The 25,482-nt window shown below is 36.7% G+C and overlaps 1 protein-coding gene across 1 annotated transcript in view; it reads right to left on the bottom strand.

Annotated features, from left to right (window-relative positions):
* Positions 1-25,482, bottom strand: part of LOC149744257 (uncharacterized) — a 342,635-nt gene that overhangs the window by 187,162 nt on the left and 129,991 nt on the right.

A 25,482-nucleotide genomic window follows, 5' to 3' on the forward strand; every position in this document is an offset into this window, starting at 1 on the left:
AATTACCTGGTCAGCACTAGTGAGGTAATCTGCCTTATAGAACCCTGCCATCCTCCAAAGGAAGAATATCTTGCCTGAAACAATCCACTCTTTGCTAGTAGCTTCCGTGTCCCACCCCCTTCTGCCTATAAATGTCTTTCATTTTGTACAGTTCTTTGGTGCTCTTTTCTATTAGCTAGATGGGATACTGTCCTATTCATGAAGCATTGATTAAAGCCAATATAATCTTTAAAATTTACTCAGTTGAATTTTGTTTCTTAACAGATTTGGTGACAATATCAGAATCTGAAGGAGACTTCCAAGAACTTTGGGAACAAGAGAAACACAGGCATGGTACCCAAAAGCCCTTTGAGTTCTCTGTCTTTCTCACCATTTCCAAGGACCATGGGTAATTTCCTCTCTGTCTGAGCTTTGCTCTCTTTGCTAGAGCTTCTGATATAATTGCCTTTCCAGTTCAGGGGTTACAAGTCAGCTTGTAGCTTGTAGACATTTCTACACAGAGTCTGAGTCCATAGCCCTTGATTCAGGCCATAGTTCCCATTTGTTTAGAATCCCTACCCATATTCCACATTGGGAACTGCTGGTGGTTACTAGCTGAAGTCGGAATGGGTACGGCTTAAGCTAGACCAGGTCCAATGTGAGGCATTGGGTGAATAAAATTTTGTTTTAAGGCTGAACAAGCAGTTTATTCCAGTCCACATTCCCCATTTGTTGTGGTCTGCTGATTCAGTCTCTACCCCAGTCCCCAGTTCTACCTTAGGAATTATTGATAGTGCACAGAAGGCCTTCTATTGGCCAGCCCACAGTAACATCTCTTTGGTTTCTGCCAGTATGTTAATATGCACATGCTTATTTGTCCTGTTTTGTGTAGGTATAGGCTATTGCTAATGGGAATCTCAGAAGCTAAAACCCACAAAATTGGCGGGGATAGATTGAGTACTTAAAAGCTGTTAGAGAGTGCAGCACCTAACTCTAAGAATCCCGTGTTAGAATAAATTAGTCATGGAATAGGTTACAGTGACACTAGGTCACCCACCAACCTCGAGAAAATTTCCATGCAACAAGGTACATTGTAAAACATCACACCATCCTAACCCAGCAACATATCCCTCTTAGTTATTGCTTTGGCTCTATGAGACCCAAAGGCTTAGCCAAAAAAGGGATCCTTAAATTCCAGAGTTCGGCACGCCACCTTTCAGCACACTTGATTATTTCATATTTAAAATCTATGATCTTGGGGCTTCCCTGGTGGCGCAGTGGTTGAGAGTCTGCCTGCTGATGCAGGGGACACGGGTTCGTGCCCCGGTCTGGGAAGATCCCACATGCCGCAGAGCAGCTGGGCCCGTGAGCCATGGCCACTGAGCCTGCGCGTCCGGAGCCTGTGCTCCACAACGGGAGAGGCCACAACAGTGAGAGGCCCATGTACCGCAAAAAAAAACCCAAAAAACAATAAACTATGATCTTGGAAGGTATAAGAATTTATGAAAGTGGCAAAATCTTACTAAGTTTGATTTGTGTCCTGAGAACTTGGTCTTGTAACTGCCAAGTTGGGTGCTCCAAAATATGGCCAGACACAAATGTGGGTTACACCCTGTTTGCAGTTAGATATGGCTTGACAGAAATGTGCACTGAAATACACTTGCAGCTAGGGTCCTACCAAACTGCTGCCAGTCCTCAGGAGGATTACAATGGCCATTATGAGGAATATTGCAATTAGATAAGATAATTTTAAAAATGCACTTGAAAGCAAGGGCTCCAAAATGAAACAAACAGAATGGGATATTTATTTTAATAAGTATTCCAAAAGACTTCAAAATTCCAAAATGGTTTCATTGAAAGAATCATTTGAAAAATCTAATAAAAACTTAAAGACACAAGAAGTACCTAAAAGAAACAAAAAAAAATTAAGACTGACATAACAGTGCTACTCCTTATCAAACTTTACTTGAGTACTCATTCTAGTAATCCTCTGCCTGAATTATCTTTCCACTATGAAGAGATTACATGACCGTAAGCAAAAGTCCACCAAGTTAGTAACCTTACAGAAACCTCCATAACTACCTTTGAAAGAGGGCCCCCATATTATGGGACTCAGGGATTTTCTGGTAAACTGCTACAATATTAACTTAATCAGCTAGGGGGAACTAAAATTAACATTTATGGAAAATTTTGCCAAATTCTGGTATATAATGGAACCACACTGTCTGCTATAAACCCCACTCAGAGCCTGCAGATGGGATCCTGGGAAAACTGGCAAAAGCTGGCTAAGTGTGAGAATTCTTATGAGATTCAGCTATCCCAGATCTCTTTTAGTACCCAGTAGAGAGAGGAAAATAATATATAATTTGAACCCACTTTGGGAACACCTCTTGAGTCCAAGGGGTTGTTCAATACTGCCAGGAATATTTACTGTTTGTCCTGGCTGAAACCTGACAAGATATTTGAAAAATTTTTTTTTAAAGTAGCTCTGTGGGCAGAAGTTGGCCAAATTGGAAATTGATATTCAAAGCCTTATAGGATTTATTTTTAGGCTTTCTCTCTCAAGCTAAAATAAAAGTATGCATCCAGAGGGAAAGAAAAATCTTCTGAAGCCTTTGTGAAAGGATTTACTAAAACATTCCAAAGACAAAGAGCTTTAAGCCCAGGGCATAGAAGTCTTTTGATTTCCATCATAGTTGTAAATCATCTTACTAATGTAAAAAATAGCAAATTGAAGAGATGTAGTGGGATGAATTGATCAGACCCTTGATAAAATTTAGGCTGCAAATCAACACTTTGCGGAATTAAAAGCAAATGCCCTTATCTTACAAATCTTTACAAAACCAGAAACGCTGCTGTAGAAACAATTCAAAATCCGCCTATCTTTACCATCTTCTATTCTTTTCTTTTTTTTTTTTTACGTCTTTATTGGAGTATAATTGCTTTAAAATGGTGTGTTAGCTTCTGCTTTATAACAAAGTGAATCAGTTATAAATATACATATGTTCCCATATCTCTTCGCTTTTGCGTCTCCATCACTCCCACCCTCCATATCCCACCCCTCTACGTGGTCACAAAGCACCGAGCTGATCTCCCTGTGCTATGCTGCTGCTTCCCACTAGCTATCTATTTTACGTTTTGTAGTGTATATATGTCCATGCCTCTCTCTCGCTTAGTCACAGCTGACCGATCCCCCTTCCCATATCCTCAAGTCCATTCTCTAGTAAGTCTGTGTATTTATTCCTGTCTTACCCCTAGATTCTTCATGACATTTTTTTCTTAAATTCCATATATATGTGTTAGCATATGGTATTCGTCTTTCTCTTTCTGACTTACTTCACTCTGTATGACAGACTCTAGGTCTATCCACCTCATTACAAATAGCTCAATTTCGTTTCTTTGAATGGCTGAGTAATATTCCATTGTATATATGCACCACATCTTCTCTATCCATTCATGCAATTATGGACACTCAGGTTGTTTTCATCTCTGGGCTATTGTAAATAGAGCTGAAATGAAAATTTTGATACATGACTCTTTGAATTATGGTTTTCTCAGGGTATATGCCCAGTAGTGGGATTGCTGGGTCATATGGTAGTTCTATTTGTAGTTTATTAAGGAACCTCCATATTGTTCTCCATAGTGGCTGTATCAATTTACATTCCCACCAACAGTGCAAGAGTGTTCCCTTTTCTCCACACCCTCTCCAGCATTTATTGATTCTAGATTCTTTGATGATGGCCATTCTGACTGGTGTGAGATGATATCTCATTGTAGATTTTTTAAACATCTTTATTGGGGTTATAATTGCTTTACAATGGTGTGTTACTTTCTGCTTTATAACAGAGTGAATCAGTTATATATATATATACATATGTTCCCATATCCTTCCCTCTTGCCTCTCCCTCCCTCCCACCCTCCCTATCCCACCTCTTCAAGTGGTCACAAAGCACCGAGCTGATCTCCCTGTGCTATGTGGCTGCTTCCAACTAGCTATGTACCTTATGTTTGGTAGTGTATATATGTCCATGCCTCTCTCTCACTTTGTCACGGCTCACCCTTCCCCCTCCCCATATCCTCAAGTCCACTCTCTAGTAGGTCTGTGGCTTTATTCCTGTATTACCCCTAGGTTCTTCATGACATTATTTTTTCTTAAATTCCAAATATATGTATTAGCATACGGTATTTGTCTTTCTCTTTCTGACTTACTTCACTCTGTATGACAGACTCCAGGTCTACCCACCTCATTACAAATAGCTCAGTTTGGTTTTTTTTATGGCTGAGTAATATTCCATTGTATATATGGGCCACATATTCTATATCTATTCATCTGATGATGGACACTCAGGTTGTTTCCATCACCAGGCTATTGTAAATAGAGCTGTTATGAACAATTTGGTACATGACTGTTTTTGAATTATGGTTTTCTCAGGGTAGATGCCCAGTACTGAGATTGCTGGGTCATATGGTAGTTCTATTTGCAGTTTTTTGAGGAACCTCCATACTGGTCTCCATAGTGGCTGTACCAATTCACATTCCCACCAACAGTGCAAGAGTGTTCTGTTTTCTCCACACCCTCTGCAGCATTTTTTGTTTCTAAGATTTTTGGTGATGGCCATTCTGATTGGTGTGAGATGATATCTCATTGCAGTTTTGATTTGCATTTCCCTAATGATTAATGATGTTGAGCATTCTTTCATGTGTTTGTTGGCAGTCTGTATATCTTCTTTGGAGAAATGTCTATTTAGGTCTTCTGCCCATTTTTGGAATGGATTGCTTGATTTTTGGTAATGAGCTGCATGAGTTGTTTGTAAATTTTGGAAATTAATCCATTGTCAGTTGCTTCATTTGCAAATATTTTCTCCCATTCTAAGGGTTGTCTTTTGGTCTTGTTTATGGTTTCCTTTGCTGTGCGAAAGCATTGAAGTTTCATTAGGTCCCATTTGTTTATTTTTGTTTTTATTTCCATTTCTCTAGGAGGTGGGTCAAAAAGGATCTTGCTGTGGTTTATGTCATAGAGTGTTCTGCCTATGATTTCCTCTGAGAGTTTGATAGTATTTGGCCTTACATTTAGGTCTTTAATCCATTTTGAGCTTATTTTTGTGTATGGTGTTAGGGAGTGATCTAATCTCATACTTTTTCATGTACCTGTCCAGTTTTCCCAGCACCACATTTTGAAGAGGCTGTCCTTTCTCCACTGTACATTCCTACCTCCTTTATCAATGATAAGGTGACCATATGTGTGTGGGTTTTTCTTTGGGCTTTCTATCCTGTTCCATTGATCTCTCTTTCTGTTTCTGTGCCACTACTGTACTGTCTTGACTACTGTAGCTTTGTAGTATAGTGTGAAGTCAGGGAGCCTGATTCCTCCAGCTCTGTTTTTCGTTCTCAATATTGCTTTGGCTATTCGGGGTCTTTCATGTTTCCATAAAAATTGTGAAATTTTTTGTTCTACTTCTGTGAAAAATGCCAGTGGTATTTTGATAGGGATTGCACTGAATCCGTAGATTGTCTTGGGTAGTAGAGTCATTTTCACAATGTTGATTCTTCCATTCCAAGAACATGATATATCTCTCCATCTATTTGTATCATCTTCAATTTCTTTCATCACTGTCTTATAATTTTCTGCATATAGGTCTTTTGTATCCTTAGGTAGGTTTATTCCTAGATATGTTATTCTTTTTGTAGCAATAGTAAATGGGAGTGTTTCCTCGATTTCATTTTCAGATTTTTCATCATTAGTGTATAGGAATGACAGAGATTTCTGTGCATTAATTTTGTATCCTGTTACTTTATCCAATTCATTGATTAGCTCTAGCAGTTTTCTGGTAGCATCTTTAGGATTCTCTATGTATAGTATCATGTCATCTGCAAACAGTGACAGCTTTACTTCTTCTTCTCCGATCTGGATGCCTTTTACTTCCTTTTCTTCTCTGATTGCTGTGGCTAAAACTTCCAAAACTATGTTGAATAACAGTGGTGAGAGTGGGCAACCTTGTCTTGTTCCTGACCTTAGTGGAAATGCTTTCAATTTTTAACTATTGAGGACGATGTTGGCTGTGGCTTTGTAATATATGGCCTTTATTATGTTGAGGAAAGTTCCCTCTATGCCTACTTTCTGGAGGGTTTTTTTCACAAATAGGTGTTGAATTTCGTCGAAACATTTCTCTGCATCTATTGAGATGATGATATGATTTTTTTTCTTCAATTGATTAATATGGTGTATCACGTTGTTTGATTTGCATATATTGAAGAACCCTTGCATTCCTGGAATAAACCCCACTTGATCATGATGTATTATCCTTTTAATATGCTTCTGGATTCTGTTTGCTATTATTTTGTTGAGGATTTTTACATCTATGTTCATCAGTGATATTAGACTGCAGTTTTCTTTCTTTGTGACATCCTTGTCCGTTTTTGGTATCAAGGTGATGGCAGCCTCATAGAAGGAGTTTGGGAGTGTTCCTCCCTCTGCTATATTTTGGAAGAGTTTGTGAAGGATAGGTGTTAGCTCTTCTCTAAATGTTTGATATATTTCGCCTGTGAATCCATGTGTTCCAGGGCTTTTTTTGTCAGAAGATTTTTAACCACAGTTTCAATTTCAGTGCTTGTGATTGGTCTGTTCATATTTTCTATTTCTTCCTGATTCAGTCATGGCAGGTTGTGCATTTCTAAGAATTTGTCCATTTCTTCCATGTTGTCCATTTTATTGGCATAGAGTTGCTTATAGTAATCTCTCATGATCTTTTTTATTTCTGCAGTGTCAGTTGTTACTTCTCCATTTTCATTTCTAATTCTATTGACTTGAGTCGTCTTACTTTTTTTTCTTGAAAAGTCTGGAGAATGGTTTACCAATTTTCTTTATCTTCTCAAAGCACCAGCTTTTAGTTTTATTGATCTTTGCTATCGTTTGCTTCATTTCTTTTTCATTTATTTCTGATCTGATCTTTATGATTTTTTTCCTTCTGCTAACTAAGGGGTTTTTTTGTTCTTCTTTCACTAATTGCTTTACGTGCAAGTTTAGGTTCTTTATTTGAGATGTTTCCTGTTTCTTAAGGTAGGATTGTATTGCTATAAACTTCCCTCTTAGAACAGCTTTTGCTGCATCCCATAGGTTTTGGGTTGTTCTGTCTCCATTGTCATTTGTTTCTAGGTACTTTTTGATTTCCTCTTTGATTTCTTCAGTGATCATTTCGTTATTCAGTTGTGTATTGTTTAGCCTCCATGTGTTTGTACTTTTTACAGATCTTTTTCTGTAATTGATATCTAGTCTGAGCATTGTGCTCGGAAAAGATACTTGATACAATTTCAATTTTCTGAATTTTACCAAGGCTTGATTTGTGACCCTAGATATAGTCTATCCTGGAGAATGTTCCATGAGCACTTGAGAAAAATGTGTATTCTGTTGGTTTTGGATGGAATGTCCTATAAATATCAATTAATTCCATGTTGTTTAATGTATCATTTAAAGCTTGTGTTTCTTTATTAATTTTCATGTTGGATGATCTGGCCATTGGTGAAAGTGGTGTGTTAAAGTCCCCTACTATGGATGTGTTACTGTCGATTTCCCCTTTTATGGCTGTTAATATTTGCCTTATGTATTTAGGTGCTCCCATGGTGGGTGCCTAAATATTTACAATTGTTATATCTTCTTCTTGGATCGATCCCTTGATCATTATGTAGTGTCCTTCTTTGTCTCTTCTAATAGTCTTTATTTAAAAGTCTATATTTTCTGATATGAGAATTGCTACTCCAGCTTCCTTTTGGTTTCAATTTGCATGGAATATCTTTTTCCATCCTCTTACTTTCAGTCTGTATGTGTCTCTAGGTCTGAAGTGGGTGTCTTGGAGACAGCATATATATGGGTCTTGTTTTTGTATCCATTCAGCCAATCTGTGTCTTTTGGTGGGAACATTTAGTTCATTTACATTTAAGGTAATTATTGATATGTATGCTCCTATTCCCATTTTCTTAATTGTTTTCGGTTCGTTGTTGTAGGTCTTTTCCTTGTCTTGTGTTTCTTGCCTAGAGAAGTTCCTTTAGCATTTGTTGTAAAGCTGGTTTGGTGGTGCTGAACTCTCTCAGCCTTTGCTTCTCTGTAAATGTTTTAATTTCTCCATCAAATCTGAATTAGATCCTTGCTGGGTAGAGTAATCTTGGTTGCAGTTTTTTCTCCTTCATCACTTTAAATATGTCCTGCCAGTCCCTTGTGGCTTGCAGAGTTTCTACTGAAAGATCAGCTGTTAACTTTATGGGGATTCCCTTTTGTGTTATTTGTTGTTTTTCCTATGCTGCTTTTAATATGTTCTCTTTGTATTTAATTTTTGAGAGTTTGATTAATATGTGTCTTGGCGTATTTCTCCTTGGATTTATCCTGTATGGGACTCTCTGTGCTTCCTGGACTTGAATAACTATTTCCTTTCCCATATTAGGGAAGTTTTCAACTATAATCTCTTCAAATATTTTCTCAGTCCCTTTCTTTTTCTCTTCTTCTTCTGGAACCCCTATAATTCGAATGTTGGTGTATTTAATGTTGTCCCAGAGGTCTCTGAGACTGCCCTCACTTCTTTACATTGTTTTCTTCTTTTTTCTTCTCTGTAGTGGTTATTTCCACTATTTTGTCTTACAGGTCACTTATCCGTTCTTCTGTCTCAGTTATTCTGTGATTGATCCCATCTAGAGTATTTTTAGTTTCATTTATTGTGTTGTTCATCGTTGTTTGTTTCATCTTTAGTTCTTCTAGATCCTTGTTAAATGTTTCTTGCATTTTGTCTATTCTATTTTCACGATTTTGGATCATCTTTACTCTCATTATTCTGAATTATTTTTCAGGAAGACTGCCTATTTCCTCTTCATTTGTTAGGTCTGGTGGTTTTTTACCTTGCTCCTTCATCTTCTGTGTGTTTTTCTGTCTTCTCATTTTGCTTATCTTACCGTGTTTGGGGTGTCCTTTTTGCAGTCTGTAGGTTCATAATTCCCGTTGTTTTTGGTGTCTGTCCCCAGTGGCTAAGGTTGTTTCAGTGGGTTGTGTAGGCTTCTTGGTGGAGGGGACTAGTGCCTGTGTTCTGGTGCATGAGGGTGGATCTTGTCTTTCTGGTGGACAGGTCCACCTCTGGTGTTGTGTTTTGGGCTGTCTGTGGACTTATTATGATTTTAGGTAGCCTCTCTGCTAATTGGTGGGGTTGTGTTCCTATCTTGATAGTTGTTTGGCATAGTGTGTCCGGCACTGTAGCTTGCTGGGCGTTGAGTGAAGCTGGGTGCTGGTGTTGAGATGGCGATCTCTGGGAGATTTTTGCCATTTCATATTATGTGGTGTTGGTAGGTCTCTTGTGGACAGTGTCCTGAAGTTGGCTCTCCCACCTCAGAGGCACAGCACTGACTCCTGGCTGCGGCACGAACAGCCTTTCATCCACACGTCTCAGAGTAAAAGGGAGAAAAATTAGATAGAAGGAATTAGTAGAAGTAGAAAGAAAGAAAGAAAGAAAAAAGAAAAGAGGCAGGGAGGGAGGGATGGAGGGAGGAAGGAAGGAAGGAGGCAAGGAAGGAAAAAAAGAGAAAGAAAGAAAAAGATAAAGTAAAATAAAATAAAGTAAGATCAATAAAATAAAATTATTAAAATAAAAAATAATTATTAGGAAAAATAATTAAAAAGCAAAATAAAACAAACAAACACAACATGAATGGATAAAACCCTTGGACAAATGCTGGAAGAAAAGCTATACAGACAAAATCTCACACAGAAGCATACGGATACACACTCACAAAAAGCGGAAAAGGGGAAAAAATCATAAATCTTGCTCTCAAAGTCCACCTCCTCAATTTGGGATGATTCGTTGTATATTCATGTATTCCACAGACGCAGTGTACATCAAGTTGATTGTGGACCTTTAATCCGCTACTTCTGAAGCTGCTGGGAGAGATTTTCCTTTCTCTTCTTTGTTCTCAGTGCTCCTGGGGTTCAGTTTTGGATTTGGCCCCGCCTCTGCATGTAGGTCACAGGAGGGCCTCGGTTCTTCGTTCAGACAGGATGGGGTTAAAGGAGCAGCTGCTTCGGGGACTCTGGCTAACTCAGGCCGTAGGGAGGGAGGGGTACGGAATGAGGGGCAAGCCTGCAGTGGCAGAGGCCGGCGTGACGTTGCACCAGCCTGAGGCGCGCCGTGCGTTCTCCCGGGCAAGTTGTCCCTGGATCCCGGGACCCTGGCAGTGGTGGGCTGCACATGCTACCCTGATGGGGGGTGTGGTTAGTGGCCTGTGCTCGTACACAGGCTTCTTGGTGGCGGAAGCAGCAGCCTTTGCATCTTATGCCCGTCTCTGTGGTCCGTGGTTTTAGCCGCGGCTCACGACTGTCTCTGGAGCTCCCTTAAGCAGTGCTCTTAATACCCTCTCCTTGCGCACCAGGAAGCAAAGATGGAAGAAAAAGTTTCTTGCCTCTTTGGCAGTTCCAGACTTTTCCCAGGACTACCTCCCGGCTAGCCGTGGTGCACTAACCCCTGCAGGCTGTGTTCACGCCACCAACGCCAGTCCTCTCCCTGCGATCCAACCGAAGCCCGAGCCTCAGCTCCCAGCCCCGCCCACCCCGGCGGGTGTACAGACAAGCCTCTCGGGCTGGTGAGTGCTGGTCGGCACTGATCCTCTGTGCGGGAATCTCTCCGCTTTGCCCTCCGCACCCCTGTTGCTGCTGTCTCCTCCGCAGCCCCGAATCTTCCCCTCCATCCTCGATTCTTAATACTAAAAGAGGAGAGGATTTTTAAAATTATAAACTCCTAGAGAAGTTCCCTTGCCCCAAATCTAGTCCACAGCTTCCATAAGATTACTTGCCAAGGTTACATACAAATCTTAAGTGTCTTCTCACAGATAATAGTTTTAAAAAAAGCTTTAGCCATTTGAGCAGGTTCCCCATCATTGCTGAAAACATTACAATAAAAGCTATTAGATCTTCGCTTGTGTTTGTTTGTTTTTGTGTGTCTGTATATGAATGTTGTAAATGTGCAGTAGTTTTCTTCCTCTAGATGGTATTGCCATAGTAATTTATAAGAGAGCTCTGTTTAAATTGGCTCAAAGAACATTAAGAGCTTATATGACTTAAGTATTCCTAAAGTTCTCAGAAATATAATAGAAAGTAACCCAAGTGCTTTTCGAGTTCATGTGGCCTGGGAAAATATTCAGTATTAAAACTAGCTTAGGTTTGTTAATGTAATTAAAATATACATGTCTTTAGAGTTGTCAACATTAAAAATAATTCATACGTACAACTTTTACTCTTCCTAGATTTATTAGTCAAATAAGTTCTTGTTATCTATGTTACAAAATTTGTCAGTGAAAAAAAAATATCTTAGGACGACTTTGTCTAATGTCTCACAAAGAATAAAGCCAATAAGATCTTTACAATTTACTCTGTTGAATTTTATCTTTTAACAGAAAAAAATTGAAATTAACATAGAATTTGATTCTAAAATATCAGTAAGAGTTAAGAAAGGAAATGAAAAATTTAATTTAAAAAATAATTTTAAATAATAGCCAATAAGCCACCTACTTACCTCTCAGAATTCCCATCATTTAGCACAATTTTAAGTATATAGTACAGCTACATAGATATTTATTGCTGATGAGTATGGAGACAGAAAATCAATTCTCAAACTTTTCCAAAGAATATGTAAAATGATTAAGTCTAAATTTGTTTTGACGTCAAAGGGTCATGGAAAAATACAATGATTTAAATAGTTAAACAGCAAAATCTCTTACAATCTTAATGACTTGAGAAGACCTATAGATAAAAATCCATATCCATGCTGGTACCAAATGTGTATTTTATCCCTGGTAAATATTTCAATTTGATATGCACCTTTAAAGTGTAAAGTTATAAATGTGGCATAAGTTATACACATTTGCCTAGGTTGATTTTTTAAAGCCGAATCAGAGAATATATAGGTTGGATATTATCTTAAACAACATACATAGTCCAGTCCCTTCATTGTGAGATGGGGAAACTGAGGCTGTTATAACATAATAGTTGAGGTCCAAGGGGCAAGAACCATGTCTTTATGCTCTTTGTATCCCTTTCACCTAAATCTTGTGCCTGGAACATAGTAGATGTTCATTAAATTTTTTCTAAATCAATTAAATTCATTCCCAGCCAGAATTTCATCCTTCAGCCAGCCAGTATCTTAATTGTTACACCAATGCACCATGCTCATTCTTGTTTCCATATTTTTCCTTTTGATTGTAGTGTCCCTACCTTTAACTCTGTCTAACTAAATTGTTTTCAGTTTTTAGAACCCAACTTCATTCCAATTTTAATTTCATCTGTGAAATCTTATAGGTAATTTTAGCCTCTTTTACACACTATGACTATCTTCCCACTCAAATTCTTTTGCAGAGCAATGTACCATCTAAATCCTTAACTTGGACCACATGGGTGAGGAGAAAAAATTGGAGGAAAAGAAGAAAGCAGAACTTGCATGATTGTATTAAGAATGAGGCAAGGAACAGTACTGAGATAGTGTTAAGTTGCTTCATCATTTTATAAACCTATGTTTGCGCAGTGTTGGTAGATAAAACAAAACACAGCCTTATCTGATTCATTTCTTCAGATGTCTTATTTTCCCAATTAAGCTATCAGGCCTTCTTTTCTAAATTAAGTTATCAACTCTCTAAGGGTATAGGAACATTTTTGCAATTTGCAAATCCCTCTAACAGTGTATACAGAATAACTTTAATAAACATCAGGCAGGCCCAGAAAGCATAAAGACAACTGACAATACTAATTAAGTAAGAGCTTTCCTATTTCCTTTTCCTTCCCAGCTCTAGCCGCTCACTCTCCTATCTCCACTTTGATTCTGGAGAGATCAGAAACCTGTTAGCAAACTGAGATGTGAGGAGTGGGGAAAAAAAGAAGAAACAAATCTCCCTTACCAAACTGCAAGTTGTCACTTCCAGAGGACATAGGTATTAGAGGAGATTAAGTGCAACACTGAATGAAGTTGAAGCTCTGACTTCTACATAGAATTAGACATTCTACGTAACTTCAAGTATTTAAATCGGTTAAGACAGGGCAGAAAAGTCTTGGAAGTACCCAATTTTTTATCTTATTGAAAGTAAAAGAAATAGTGGGAAATAAAAATGTTTTAATGATATTCCACAAATCATGTTTGTACAGCATCCGGATTACAGCTAGTAATTACAGCTAGGATTATTGTAGGACTATGTTAATAGCCTCTAAGAAAAATAACTATGTGGTGGCTGGCCCTGGGGAATGGGATAAATTCATCCTGAAAAAATATGGCATGGGTATTGATTCTATTGTTAGAATGAATGTTAAAACATATTTCCTTACTTACCTTCTGGTGAATTTTGTCGGTATTTTTGTTTGTTTAACTATAATTCAGAAACTTTAGTTATTGCTTAGAAGAATATTTAGTATAATGCAAAGATAATGAATTATAAAGAGAGTGAAAGTGTTGCGTAAAAAAGTGGAGGTTTGGAGCTGATATTTCAGCAGAAACTCTACAAGCCAGAAGGGACTGGCAGGACATATTTAAAGTGATGAAGGAGAAAAACCTAAAACCAAGATTACTCTACCCAGCAAGTATCTCATTCATATTTGTTGGAGAAATTAAAACCATTACAGACAAGCAAAATCTGAGAGAGTTCAGCACCACCAAAGCAGATTTACAACAAATGCTAAAGGATCTTTTCTAGGCAAGGAACACAAGAGAAGGAAAAGACCTACAATAACAAGCCCAATACAATTAAAGAAAGTGGGAATAGGATCATACATATTGATAATTACCTTAAATGTAAATGGATTAAAGGTTCCTACCAAAAGACACAGTGTAGCTGAATGGATACAAAAACAAGACCCATATATATGCTGTCTACAGGATACCCAATTCAGACCTAGATACACATACAGACTGAAAGTGAGGGGATGGAAAAAGATAATCCATGCAAATGGAAACCAAAAGAAAGCTGTGGAACAATTCTCATATCAGACAAAATACACTTTAGAATAAAGACTTTTAGAAGAGACAAAGAAGAACACTACATAATGATCAAGGGATCGATCCAAGAAGAACATATAACAATTGTAAGTATTTATGCACTGAACATAGGAGCACCTCAATACATAAGGCAAATACTAACAGCCATAAAAGCGGAAATCGACAGTAACACATTCATAGTAGGGGGCTTTAACACCCCACTTTCACCAGTGGACAGATCATCCAAAATGAAAATAAATAAGGAAACAAAAGCTTTAAATGATACATTAAACAAGATGAACTTAATTGATATTTATAGGATATTCCATCCAAAAACAACAGAATACACATTATTCTCAAGTGCTCATGGAACATTTTACAGGATAGATCATATCTTGGGTCACAAATCAAGCCTTGGTAAATTTCAGAAAATTGAAATTGTATCAAGTATCTTTTCCGAACACAATGTTATGAGACTAGATATCAATTACAGAAAAAGATCTGTAAAAAATACAAACACATGGAGCCTACACAATACACAACTTAATAACGAAGTGATCACTGAAGAAATCAAAGAGGAAATCAAAAAAAACCTAGAAACAAATGACAACAGAGACACGACGACCCAAAACCTATGGGGTACAGCAAAAGCTGTTCTAAGAGGGAAGTTTATAGCAATAAAATCCTACCTTAAGAAACAGGAAACATCTCGAATAAACAACCTAATCTTGCACCAAAAGCAACTAGAGAAAGAAGAACAAAAACTAAACCCAAAGTCAGCAGAAGGAAAGAAATCATAAAGATCAGATCAGAAATAAATGAAAAAGAAATGAAGGAAACTATAGCAAAGATCAATAAAACTAAAAGCTGGTTCTTTGAGAAGATAAACAAAATCGATAAACCATTAGCCAGACTCATCAAGAAAAAAATGGAGAAGACTCAAATCAATAGAATTAGAAATGGAAAAGGAGAAGTAAGAACTAACACTGCAGAAATACAAAATATCATGAGAGATTACTACAAGGAACTCTATGCCAATAAAATGGACAACCTGGAAGAAATGGACAAATTCTTGGAAATGCACAACCTGCCATGACTGAATCAGGAAGAAATAGAAAATATGAACAGACCAATCACAAGCACTGAAATTGAACCTGTGATTAAAAATCTTCCAACAAACAAAAGCCCAGGACCAGAGGGCTTCACAGGTGAATTCTATCAAACATTTAGAGAAGAGCTAACACCTATCCTCCTCAAACTCTTCCAAAATATAGCAGAAGGGGGAACACTCCCCAGCTCATTCTACGAGGGCACCATTACCCTGATATGAAAACCAGAAAAGGATGCCACAAAGAAAGAAAGCTACCAGCAAATATCACTGATGAGCATAGGTGAAAACATCCTCAACAGAATACTAGCAAACAGAATCCAACAGCACATTAAAAGGATCATACACCATGATCACGTGGGGTTTATTCCAGGAATGCAAGGATTCTTCAATATACACAAATCAATCAATGTGATGCACCATATTAACAAATTGAAGGAGAAAAAACATATGGTCATCTCAATAGATACAGAGAAAATTTTGACAAAATGCAACACACATTTATGATAAAAACCCTGCAATAAGTAGGCATAGAAGGAACTTTCCTCAACATAATACAGGCCATACATGAAAAAAAACACAGAGAAACATCGTTTTCAATGGTGGAAAACTGAAACCATTTCCACTAAGATCAGGAACAAGACAAGGTGGCCCACTCTCACCACTCGTATTCAACATAGTTTTGGAAGTTTTAGCCACAGCAATCAGAGAAGAAAAGGAAATGAAAGGAATCCAAATTGGAAAAGAAGAAGTAAACAGATGACATAATACTATACATAGAGAATCCTAAAGGTGCTACCAGATAACTACTAGAGCTAATCAATGAATTTGGTAAAGTAGAAGGATACAAAATTAATGCACAGAAATCTCTGGCATTCCTATACACTAATGATGAAAAATCTGAAAGTGAAATCAAGAAAACACTCCCATTTACCATTGCAAAAAAAAATAATATATCTAGGTGTAACCATACCTAAGGAGAAAAAAGACCTCTATGCAGAAAATTTAAAGACACTGATGAAAGAAATTAAATATGATACAAATAGATGGAGAGATATACCATGTTCTTGGATTGGAAGAATCAACATTGTGAAAATAATTCTACTACCCAAAGCAATCTACAGATTCAATGTAATCCCTATCAAACTACCACTGGCATTTTTCACAGAACTAGAAAAATTTCACAATTTGTATGGAAACACAAAGGACCTCGAATAGCTAAAGCACTCTTGAGAATGAAAAACAGAGCTGGAGGAATCTGGCTCCCTGACTTCAGACTATACTACAAAGTTACAGTAATCAACACAGTATGGTACTGGCACAAAAACAGAAAGATAGATCAATGGAACAGCATAGAAAGCCCAGAGATAAACCCATACACCTATGGTCACCTTATAATTGATAAAGGAGGCAAGAACCTACAATGGAGAAAAGACAGCCTCTTCAATAAGTGGTGCTGGGAAAACTGGACAGGTACATGTAAAAGTATGAGAGTAGAACACTCCCTAACACCATACACAAAAATAAGCTCAAAATGGATTAAAGACCTAAATGTAAGGCCAGAAACTATCAAACTCTTAGAGGAAAACATAGGCAGAACACTATGACATACATCAAAGCAAGATCCTTTTTGACACACCTCCTGGAGAAATGGAAATAAAAACAAAAATAAACAAATGGGACCTAAGGAGACTTCAAAGCTTTTGCACAGCAAAGGAAACCATAATCAAGACCAAAAGACAACCCTCAGAATGGGAGAAAATATTTGCAAATGAAGCAACTGACAAAGGATTCATCTCCAAAATCTACAAGCAGCTCATGCAGCTCAATAACAAAACAACAAACAACCCAATCCAAAAATGGGCAGAAGACCTAAAAAGACATTTCTCCAAAGAAGATATACAGACTGCCAACAAACACATGAAAGAATGCTCAACATCATTAATCATTAGAGAAATGCAAATCAAAACTACAATGAGATATCATCTCACACCAGTCAGAATGGCCATCATCAAAGAATCTAGAAACAATAAATCCTGGAGAGGGTGTGGAGAAAAGGGAACACTCTTGCACTGCTGGTGGGAATGTGAATTGGTACAGCCACTATGGAGAACAGTATGGAGGTTCCTTAAAACACTACAAATAGAACTACCACATGACCCAGCAATCCCACTACTGGGCACATACCCTGAGAAAACCATAATTCAGAAAGAGTCATGTACCAAAATGTTCATTGCAGCTCTACTTATAATAACCAGGAGATGGAAACAACCTAAGTAACCATCACTGCATGAATGGATAAAGAAGATGTGGCACATATATACAATGGAATATTACTCAGCCATAAAAAGAAACAAAACTGAGTTATTTGTAGTGAGGTGGATGGGCCTAGAGTCTGTCATACAGAGTGAAGTAAGTCAGAAAGATAAAGACAAATTCTGTATGCTAACACATATATATGGAATCTAAGAAAAAAAATGTCATGAAGAACCTAGGCGTAAGACAGGAATAAAGACACAGAGCTAGTAGAGTATGGTCTTGAGGATATGTGGGGTGAGAAGGGTAGGCTGTGACAAAGTGAGAGAGTGGCATGGACATATATATAATACCAAATATAAAATCGATAGCTAGTGGGAAGCAGCAACATAGCACAGTGAGATCAACTCGGTGCTTTGTGCCTACCTAGAGGGGTGGGATAGGGAGGGTGGGAGGGAGGGGGTTGCAAGAGGGAAGAGATATGGGAACATATGTATATATATAACTGATTCACTTTGTTATAAAGCAGAAACTAACACACCATTGTAAAGCAATTATACTCAAATAAAGATGTAAAAAAAAAATAAATAAATATAAGACTTATTTACAATCTAAAAAAAAAAGTGGAGGTTTGGTAAAATGTTATATCTATGTGTATTACTTAGTGTGTATATATGTATATATATATATATATATATATATATATATCTGGTGTATATATTTACATTTATATCTATACCAAGATTTGCTCTTGCATCTTTTCCTTTTATCTTCCTTCTATTATATTTATTAAAATATTTATAATTATCTGTGTCATTTTTAAAAAGTTTAATTATATGAAACAGTTATATGAAACTTATCACCATGTTTATTTTAAAGAGTGTGTTGAGGACACATTTTTATTACATCGTGAAGTATCCTCTTCACTAAGACTCATGAAAAAAAATCTCCAACTCCATGCAATTCAAGAATTTTACATCTGGGGCTATGAATCAAGTAACTGATGGTCTCTTCTTTGGCAACTAAGAAGCTGAGAACCAAAATTTGGTCTTGCCTCTGCCATGTGTGCATGATTTTGTGACACATGTTTTATGTTCTAACTTCCTTCTGGTGAGTTTTGAAATGGTGTACTTTTATCTCACTCTCACCCTTCTTCTCCCCCTGCTTCAATACTCTTTTTGCCAACATAAGTGTTACTGTACATTTTGCAACTCGCTAGAGAACAATGGCCTAGTTATAAGTAAGTATAATCAAGGCATGAGCCATGTCTGTCACCCTTTCCACTTACTGGAAACACTAGCCTCCATTCTTAGTTTACTGTGACAATGCAAGATAACATTATGAACACTGGCTAATTGCAAATAAAGCCACAAACATATAAAATACTTAATATGTTTCTTGTCCTGCATAAAAGTGTAGTAAAACTAGTTTCAAGTTTACTAATTTTAATTAACGTCTTTTTCTCCCCACACCTCTATTTTCTTCTTGGTAAATAAAGAAGAAAAATCCTTTAATTGAAAATCAATGGCTTACTCTAAAGGGTAATACATAGTAACACAGTAAAGAATTGAAGTGATAAGTAGCATGATCCCTTAAAATTCTCATAGACAGTAGTTAGGTTGACCTCTAAAGATACATCAGAGGGGGAGAGTATAGAAAGCTGTTCTGCCTAGGACAATCTTTATTAGAACTCTGTCAGATTTATTTTCTCTCAGTGGTAGCACTTTTTGGATAACAATAAGGAACAAAAAAATGGACTGTTTTTCCTGGCATTTGTCATGGCTAAATGGTCCTCTCTTTGTGCTGAAACACTAAACTAAACAGATTGAGCCATGCTCCAGATAAATCAATTATAATAACACAAATACTAGTCAGAATGTGGTCTGTATTTTATTTAATGCTTTTTAGTCAAGACATAATTTATGCTATTAAATTAGTTCAGTAATCACCAACACTTGTTTACAGTATGGTCTTTTTTGTGCTCCTGATAGCAATGTGGTTAATGGGATTAGAAAACCACTAAGGCTGGCTTTGATATGCCATTCTCATCTCCCTTTAATTTAGTTGGGAGATGAGATACAGGAATGAATGGACAGAGTTCATTTACTCAATACTGAGCTGAACTGAAATTTCAAATTTATACCTTTCCACTATCTCACTCAAGTCAATGAAAGGAAGTTGGAAACTAATTGATGATTTTGGATACTCTGTAAGGAAGGAAAACAGTCAATAAAAAACTTTGATCCAACTTACTCTGTATCTTCTATTACTTATTATTTAGAAAATGTCACTTTTCCTTCTTACTTGAGAAGCTGACAACTGCTAACAAGATAATGATTCTACATATATTATTTGGATGAACAATGATAAAAATTAGTTTTTCTGTCTACAATAGCTTATGCCAATGAGACAGCTATGATGGTAGACCTGGATTTACCTAGAACACAATCTAACATCTCCCTTCAGCAACTCACAGAGTTTTCTTTATATCCATTAATCTAACCATTTCAAAAGTTCATCTTCTATTGTTAACAAAATAAATATTTTCATTGAGAGTGACCCCCTCCTACTTGCCCCACTAGCTTCTTAGATTATACAACATGTGAATTTTAAGCACAAGCAGATTGCAGATTTCAAGTAAGACCATTTTAGAACGTGGAGTGAGTTCCAAAATTTATGTCCTGAGTGGTCCTCTTGTATTAATCTACTTCTCTGTGACAACTTTCTTATTTCTTAGGCAGGGATGGCAGGATGTAAATGTTGTTTACTAAAGGGAACTGAAATTTGTTTCAGAAGTCATAGGTTTCAGGGTCAGCTTTGCCCCTTTTAAAAACTGCTATCTTAGTAAAATCACTCAATCTCTATGACCTCTATTATTAGATGAGGATAATAATATTGACCTGGGTTGTTGTCATGATTAAATGAGACTATATTTATATATGAACTGTGCTGTGTAAATCACATTCTAGAATATATACCTAAGGTAGTAAAAGATAAGAAATAAAATTTATCTCATATCATCTGTGTTTTAAAGCAAGCCTATTATTTGCCTTGCAAGGAGAAAGTATAAAAATAAATGTTTACTACAGGGAGGGGGAAGTGTAAGCTGTGACAAAGTGAGAGAGCGGCATGGACATATATACACTACCAAATGTAAAATAGATAGCTAGTGGGAAGCAGCCGCATACCACATGGAGATCAGCTCCATGGTTTGTGACCAACTAGAGTGGTGGGATAGGGAGGATGTGAGGGAGGGAGACGCAAGAGAGAAGAGATATGGAGACATATGTATATGTATAACTGATTCACTTTTTTATAAAGCAGAAACTAACACACCATTGTAAAGCAATTATACTCCAATAAAGATGTTAAAAAATTAGGGCTTCCCTGGTGGTGCAGTGGTTGAGAGTCCACCTGCCGTTGCAGGGGACGCGGGTTCGTGCCGGGAGGATCCTGCATGCCACAGAGCGGCTGAGCCCATGAGCCATGGCTGCTGAGCCTGCGCATCCGGAGCCTGTGCTCCGCAGCAGGAGAGGTCACAACAGTGAGAGGCCTGTGTACCGCAAAACAAAACAAAACAAAAAGATGTTAAAAAATTAAATAAATAAAAATAAAATAATAACACATTAAAATAATAATAAATAAAAAAATGTTTAAAGGTATATGAAACAATTTGAGACTCTTGGAGTAAATATGCCACAAAATTTTAAGTATCATTATTTAAATTAATAAGGTGATTTATTTAACTTACTTTCCCAACCACACTGAGATGGAGGCTTTATTTCATTTAAAAATATATGTCAATGCCTTAGGGAAATTGTGATTCTAGAGTGATGGAATGTAAGCGTCAGAAAAAATTCTTAAACAGAGGGTAATGTCTTAAACTATTTTCCTCCTCCCTGTATACACTGAGGTACAGTACTTTCATAACACATCCACAATGTCAAGGGCCCCAACTCCAGCTCCTGTGGGCCTGTAATCTTTCTCTGTGGGACATATAAATTATTCCATTTAGGAAAAAATATCAGTCATATGAAGTGTTCATCAACTCCTTGCAGCTAAGGTGTATCCAATCAGTCACACCTTAATTCCCGTAACCTATATCTACCAACGATTTAAAGGAAGGGACCAATAAAAACCCAAGAAAAAATATTTATTGACATGTAAATCACATTTCCTTTTGGCACAACTAAGAGAAGTCTATGCTACTATGTTGGCTAGGTAAAGTGTTAAAATTCATTGATAATGAAAAATATAACCTTCAAGGCCTGACTAATATAGCAAATATAAGGATAAGGACAGAATGGTAGAAGAGACAAAGATAGGGAATTCTGAGTATATGTGGCAAGAAGCACACAAAATATTTCCTATACCTAAGACTATACCCTAAGGTCAGAGCTGAGAAACAAAATGAGAATATTAACACAAGCATCCTGTAGTATGAGGACAAAATTTATTACATCAATAATGTTCCTTTTTGCAAATGAGTTGTGGCTATGATACATGTGGCTCACTATGCATTAAGTCACTATCATTTTAGAGGAATTATAGTGAAAGGAAGAGAAGAAACATGTTGTCAGTTATTTTAGACTTTTTTTTATGGTTGAATGAGTAATTTTCTACCTTTCTGACTATAAATTAACTAAATTCAAGGAAACGTCATTTTCCCAAGATATTTAGATTACGTTAATCTTAAAAGCAATGGTGGTTACTCTATGGGCGCTGATATGGGTAGGTAGCTTTATGATCAAAGGAATGTACCACTTTAGGATCCAATAAAATACTAGTATTTTGTAGGCTTTCAAAGTACAGGAAAGTTTTATTATCTCAAGGATATGAACATAACTGAACCAAAAGCCAAGGACAGAAATGGACAAATTTCACTTGATGAATCCTGAGCTGAAGTCAAATGTTAGATTTTTAAAACAAATTCTAAGGTTGAGACATATTTTCTTACATCAAACAGTTTCTTCATCTAATTGAAACCAAAACAAAATATATTTCCGAAGTCTAAGACCCGTAATATTGATCAATATTGAAAAGGCAAAATCTGATCTGAAATAACTTTTCATTCATCTTTATATTCTTTTCTCTGTTTATCTTTCCCATATCAGAGTTTCAAAGGTGAAACTACCATTTACCACAGGCCTATGAACATATCCACTATGGAGAATGGATCAGATCTCCCAAGCACTCATCATGGGACATGAAAGATCTGCTTCAATTAAAAATTTCAAATGCAATTATCAGCTTAGAGGTACATATCTAGAGGCACCAAAAAACCTCTAAACCAAAATGATTATTCTCTGTCACAACTTAAAAGGAATGAAGACTTGCTTATACCGAAGAATGCTCATTATGGACCACTCAGGAGCTAAGTGAGTCATGGCTGTTGGTACTGAAATGACCACTTAACATATTTGTTAAAAAAAATATAAGAATAAACCCACGCACATATGGTCACCTTATCTTTGATAAAGGAGGCAAGAATATACAATAGAGAAAAGACAGCCTCTTCAATAAATGGTGCTGGGAAAACTGGACAGGTACATGTAAAAGTATGAAATTAGAATACTCCCTAACACCATACACAAAAATAAGCTCAAAATGGACTAAAGACCTAAATGTAAGGCCAGACACTATCAAACTCTTAGAGGAAAACATAGGCAGAACACTCTATGACATAAGTCACAGCAAGATCCTTTTTGACCCACCTCCTAGAGAAATGGAAATAAAAACAAAAATAAACAAATGGGACCTAATGAAACTTCAAAGCTTTTGCACCATAAACAAGACCAAAAGACAACCCTCAGAATGGGAGAAAACATTTGCAAAAAATATTTGCAAATATTTGCAAATGAGGCAACTGACAAAGGATTAATCTCCAAAATTTACAAGCAGCTAATGCAGCTCAATAACAAAAAAACAAACAACTGAATCCAAAAATGGGCAGAAGACCTAAATAGAGATTTCTCCAAAGAAGATATACAGATTGCCAACAAACACATGAAAGAATACTCAACATAATTAATCATTAGAGAAATGCAAATCAAAACTACAATGAGATATCACCTCACACCAGTCAGAATGACCATCATCAAAAAATCTAGAAACAATAATTGCTGGAGAGGGTGTGGAGAAAAGGGAACACTCTTGCACTGTTGGTGGGAATGTAAATTGATACAGCCACTATGGAGAACAATATGGAGGTTCCTTAATAAACTACAAATAGAACTACCATATGACCCAGCAATCCCACTACTGGGCATATACCCTGAGAAAACCATAATTCAAAAAGAGTCATGTACCAAAATATTCATTGCAGCTCTATTAACAATAGCCAGGACATGGAAGCAACCTAAGTGTCCATCAACACATGAACAGATAAAGAAGATGTGGCACATATATACAATGGAATATTACTCAGCCATAAAAAGAAACGAAATTGAGTTATTTGTAGTGAGATGGATGGACCTAGAGTCTGTCATACAGAGTGAAGTAAGTCAGAAAGAGAAAAACAAATACTGTATGCTAACACATATATATGGAACCTAAGGAAAAAAATGGCCATGAAGATCCTAGGGGTAAGACAGGAATAAACACACAGACCTACTAGAGCATGGACTTGAGGATATGGGGATGGGGAATGGTAAGCTGTGACAAAGTGAGAGAGTGGCATGGACACATAAACACTACAAAACCTAAAATAGATAGCTAGTGGGAAGCAGCCGCATAGCACAGGGAGATCCGCTAGGTGGTTTGTGACCACCTAGAGGGTTGGGATAGGGAGGGTGTGAGGGAGGAAGACGCAAGAGGGAAGAGATATGGGAACATATGTATATGTATAACTGATTCAATTTGTTATAAAGCAGAAACTAACGCACCATTGTAAAGCAATTATACTCCAATAAAGTTGTTAAAAAGATTATAAGAACAAAACACCTCACGCAAAATAATTCAACTATCATCTTATCATTGATTTAATAGAAACTTTTATGAAAAGATGGAAAATTTGCAATCCAGTAGCAGCATAGTAAATTCAACTTTATTACCTAATCTTAGGCAAATAACTTAATATTTCTGGTTTACTAATCTGTAAAACAGGAAAGTTAATAGCTGTCTATCCTACATCAAAGACTATTCATTGAGAGTCTGCTTTATGATAATCAATGAGTATGTGTGTGTGTGTGTGTGTGTGTGTGTGTGATTCTGTGCATGTTCTAATTTAAATTCACAATAACTTTACGAGTTTTGTATTTTTAGCCCCCAATTAGCAGATGGGGAAATCAAGTGATATCAAGTTATTCATCCAAGTCATATATGTGATAAGTGTTAGAGGCAGGGTTTGACCCTATATCTGCTGGAATTCAAAGATTATACCTTGATTACCATACAATGCTGTTTCTTTTGATGTACAACAAAGTGCCTTTAAAACTATAATAACTTATACCAATATAAGGTGGTATCATCATTATTATATTTAAACCTCAGATAAAAATGCAGTTTGTCTAGTCAGTGGATATAATTAGGCAAGATCACTGGACTGGATGATATGACTCTTTTTTAAAAATTTAAAAAAATAATTTATTGGAGTATAGTTGACTTCAAATGTTGTGTTAGTTTCTGCTGTACAGCAAAGTGAATCAGTTATACATATACATATACCTACTCTTTTTACAATTCTTTTCTCATATAAGACATTACAGAGTATTGAGAAGAGTTCCCTGTGCTATACAGTAGGTCCTTATTAGTTATCTATTTTATATATAATAGTGTGTATGTCAATCCCAATCTCCCAATTTGTCCTTCCCCTTCTCCACCCCCCCCCAGTAACCATAAGTTTGTTTTCTACATCTGTGATAATTTATGTTTTGTTAATAGGTTCATTTGTACCTTTTTTTAGATTCCACATGTAAGCGATATCATATGATATGATATGACTCTTTTAAGCTCTGGAAGTCTCTAGCTTGATGTGTATAATTATCTGTTTATCTATGTGATCTTATTATTATAATATAGAAATAATTATTTCTGTAAGCCATCTATCTCTTTGGTTTTTGATCAAGGAATGAGGGCAAAGTCCATGTTCTTTACTGTTTGATCTCATTTATGACACAAAGCATGTGTCTTCTAATACTATCTGCGCCAAACCCCAGAGGA

Source organism: Delphinapterus leucas, chromosome X (genome assembly GCF_059928025.1).
Source record: "Delphinapterus leucas isolate spDelLeu-1000000601 "Yukka" chromosome X, BTC_Dleu_Yukka2, whole genome shotgun sequence".
Classification (NCBI taxonomy): domain Eukaryota; kingdom Metazoa; phylum Chordata; class Mammalia; order Artiodactyla; family Monodontidae; genus Delphinapterus; species Delphinapterus leucas.